Source organism: Octodon degus, unplaced genomic scaffold (genome assembly GCF_000260255.1).
Source record: "Octodon degus isolate 3935 unplaced genomic scaffold, OctDeg1.0 scaffold00008, whole genome shotgun sequence".
NCBI lineage: Eukaryota > Metazoa > Chordata > Mammalia > Rodentia > Octodontidae > Octodon > Octodon degus.
Window position 1 is genome coordinate 27,623,282 of NW_004524584.1, and position 4,502 is coordinate 27,627,783.

The window sequence follows — 4,502 nt, forward strand, 5'->3', positions numbered from 1 at the left end:
GCCTCCAACTGTGCACTTAAGAACAGGAAAGTGGGAAACGGGCCAGGTGCAGTAGCACACACCTTGATCCCAGTACTACTTAGGACGCTGAGGCAAGAGGATCACAAGTCAAAGGCCAGCCTGGGCAACTCTGGAAGATCGTGTTTCAAAATCAGTTTTCATTTTTAAAAGGGTTTGATTGCTTACCTATCAGAGGCAAGGCCTTGGGCTTCAGTATCAAAAAGAAAAAAGAAATAAGAGATGGTTTAATAGGTAAATTTTACGTTATGCATATTTTGACACAATTAAAATTAATTACAAAATAATACGATGTTACAGCACACAATTTCTGCAAGGGGGAAGCAGAGAGTAGTCATGCCCAACAAAAAGGAGAAAGTACTGGCACAGATCCTTCTGGGGACCTGCCCCATTTTTGACTGGTGTGTGAGCCCCGAGGAAGAGGCTCATAAGCTCACAGGAGGGGCGGCCACTCCCTGGAAAGAAGCCTGGCACCTCCCCTTCTCTGAACAGCCACCCTGCTGCTCCCACTGTGAGCTGTGGGTGGTGACAGCGAGAGAGGAAAGAAGGAGGCAGGGCACCCGTGTCAACCTCACTGCAGCCTGCACTCGAGGCCGCAGAGGCGAGTGCAGCCCACAAAGCCCTCACCTCAGGCTCCGCGAGGGTCCCCTGCACTGCTCGGGCAGGGCCAGTGGCTCTTCTCGCGGCATTTTACTTTTTAGTCTTCTAGGCATTGGTAACGAAGTGCAAACCAGTTCTACTAGAATGTCTCCTTTAATAGGTCGTTTTGGACGCTTTATTCGCATATGTTCACAATACATAGTACTAATATTCATTTTGGGAAACTGGTACATGTACACGGGGGGTCATGATCATATGGAATCCTCCCTATCCCCTCTCCCTCCTTCCCCAGTTCCCTTTCCAGTCCCCAAAGAGTCTGTCTCCTAAATTCCCAGCACATGTCCTTTATTTAGCTCTTCACATTGCTCATCCTGAGTTTCTCATGTAAGAGGAAAATGCAATATATAATATATATCTTGGTACAGCGTCTCACTCCACAGCTCGGACTCGTAGTGCTTCTCCTGTTCTCAGCCTTCTCAGTGCTGGGATTACAGGCATGCACTGCCGGGCCGGGACTCAGTGGCTGGGACTCCACACCCGGGGTCGGGGCTAGGGCCAGCGTGGTGTGTGGTTACCAGGCATTAAACCCCGGTCCCAGCACTTGCCTAAACAAGCGCTTAGGCCCCTGAGCTATCCCACCAGTCCTAAAAAATGCAATAAACTTCTATATCAAATTTATTTCACTTAACATTATGATTTTAGGATTGATCCATTTTCCTACAAGTGACTCCAATTTATCTTTCTTTATGGCCATATAGTTCTCCGGGGTGCGCATGGACTACATTGGCTTCATCCACTTACCTGTTGCGGGGCATAAGGCTGCTCCCATAATTCAGCTCTTGTGAGTTCTGCGCTGCCCACGTGGGGTGGCAATTATGTATTACTACCATATGATGACTTTAACTCGTGGGAAGATACCCAGGAGAGACATACCTTGGCCAAACGGATTGGGAGTTTTAGCGCTTTGGGGTCTCTCCGTGCTGATTTCCATAGCAGTTGCACTCCCTTACACTCTCACCAGCAGGGCGGAAGAGTTCCTTTGTCCCCACATCCTCCAATGCCTTCCTGAGAGCCATGTCTTCTGCAGTGAGATGGAACCCCAGTGCTGTTTTTATTCCATCTCCCCAGTGGCCGAAGACAGAGCCCCAGGCCTTTCCTAGATTTCTTTGCACAGCAGGCAGCATGCCCATGCAGCCAGCCCTGGCCTCCTGGCAACAGGAGGGTATGGCGTGGGCCATGGTGCTAGGAAGGGCTGGAGACAAGTGCTCCCTTTTCCCAGGGACACGGGCATTGCGAGCCTAACACGGGTGTTGAAGTAACAAGAGAATGTGAAAGGTAAATGGCACTAAATGGAGCCACTGTCCCCCTCTTGTGTTCTAGGAAAAACCCCATCTGTGCGTCGGGTGCCCTGCAGACAGTGCGAAGCGCCAAGAGGGACAGAGCTCAGCCGTGTGCTGATGGACGCATGCGTCTCCCAGACAGGAACTAACTGCCGCATCTGCGAGGAGTGGGAGAAGTATCTGGGGAGGCAGGGGTGCCTCCCCCCAGGAAGTTCTTACCATCTGCCTTGCCGAGGATGTGTCAACGATGTAGAAAGGCTGCCTTGGAGAGTCCAGTGTGTGGGCACAGCTTCGCTGTCATTAAGCCACTTGTACACAAACATAGAGCTCTGCCTGACACTAAGAGCAGAGCAAACTCCTGTTACCCCCAGTCACAGATGTGCGGCATCAAGCACTCCCTGTGACTTTGGCTGATTTCTTTAAGCCTCGGTTTCCTAAGCTACAAAATGGGAAGAGTAGCAGGTATAGATTAAGTGAGGCAAGACCTAGAAAACGCACCCCTAGAATCACATTGCAAAGTCAACAAACGTGAGACACATGGTCCCACATGACATTCTTAGCGATGAGCTGGGGGCAGAAGCTGAACTCCAGGTCTGAGGCCTTATGAATGGCTCTTCTGAGTCAGGGATGCTCCTGCAGGCCTGGTCTGTCCAGTCCTCTGGCCTGTCCCTCCCACTAGCTGCCCACTCGGGCTTGGGGAATGGTGCCACAGGAGCATAGAGCTCAGGCCTAGAAAGGGACAACTACCTTCCCCCAGTGTCTCCAACCTGCCCCTTCCTCCCATGCCACCACCAAGCCAAACTGGCTCTGATCAAAGACTACCGCCTTCTGCCCACACACCTACCCCTCACTGCCTGTCGGGTGCTAAAAGGACCTCTGTCACACAGCACCTTCCTGTGATGTCACCAGTTTCCTGCTCCCTGATGCGCAACCCCCCTTAGCCCATGGCTCACTCCCCATCCTATGAGTGCACCTGCTTCCTCCCTGGTCCTGCCCTTCAGTCCAATACCCCCCGACCAGTCCTGGCTGCACAAGTGCCAGGGCCAGGGGACAGAAGGCTGTGATCTACAACCTCTAGAGAGCATGAAAAGGAAGACTGTAATCTCTGCTTTGCCTAATTCACGCAGAACGTGTTGAATTAACTGCTGAGTGGCCGGCTGCACTCGTCATGCCAACGTACATTATAAATGGGCCAGAGCAGGATGCTTTTGTTGTGCTTTTCAGTGGTGCGTATTTATGGGGGACAGTGTGATGCACATAGGCAATGCGGAATGATAAATCAAGGTAACTAGTTTTTCCATCTGCTTTGGATTTTTTTACATTTTCATTAAAATATAAAAATCATACATATTTACAAGGTACTTCAGATATTTGAATACAATACATACTGATTAAATCAGGATAATTCATGTTTCCTCTTCCATCTTTTTTTTTTTTTTTAATTCACAATCCTGGGGTTGAGCGCAGGGCCTTTGCACTGAGCTACATACCCAGCTCTATTTTTTTGAGTCAGGATCTCACTAAGTTACCCAGGTTGGGCTCAAATTTGCAACCCTCCTAGCTCAGTGTACAGGTGTTGCAGGCCTATGCCGCCACGCTCACATTGTTTTCTTCTTCTGATTACTTTGTGTTTGCATAATCTCAACCATATGTGGGTTCTAAAAAAGTTGGCCCAGGGACATAGCTCAGCAGCACAGCAGCTGCCAGTCAAGCACAAGGTCCTGAATTCAATTTCCAATACCAAGATAGATTTCTTCCTTGCAGCCAGACTTGGTGGCCCACGCCTGTAATTCCAGCACTCAGTAAGGAGGATCGCTGCAAGTTCAAGGCCCGCCTGGGCCACAAAGTGAGTTCAAGACCAGCCTGAACTGCATAGTAAGCTCTTGTCTCAAAAAAATTTAAATTAAATTAAAAAGTTGATCCCATAAAAGTTGAGAGGAGGGTAGTGCTTACTAGAGTCTGGGAAAGAAAGAGGAAAGAGGTTGGCCAGAAGCCACTAGTCAGACAAGGTGAATTCATTCTGGCATTCCGTGGTTCAATACCATAGCTACAGAAAAGGTACTGTAGAATTCAAAAAAGCTAGAAGAAAGTACTCTGGATGTTTTCACCACAAACAATAACTATTTCAAGAGACAAGCTTATCTGACCTGAACATAACACAATGAGTGTACATACTGAAATATCACATAGAAATGCACAAATATGCACAATTTTTATTTGTAAACTAAAAAAAATTAAGCTTTCAGCTTTCGACTAGGAGGAGGCTAAGATGCCTTCTTTGGCCGTCCTGAATCCCGACTCATCTGACACCAGCCGCCTCCACCGTGCCGCCCAAACTAGACCCCAACGAGATTAAAGTCGTGTACCTGAGGTGCACCAGTGGTGAGGTCGGCGCCACGTCTGCCCTGGCCCCCAACATCTGTCCCTTGGGTCTGTCTCCAAAAAAAGTGGGGGATGGCCTCATCAAGGCACTGGTGACTGGAAGGGCCTGCGGATTACTACGGTGAAACTGACCAATCAGGACAGACAGGCTCAGACTGAGGC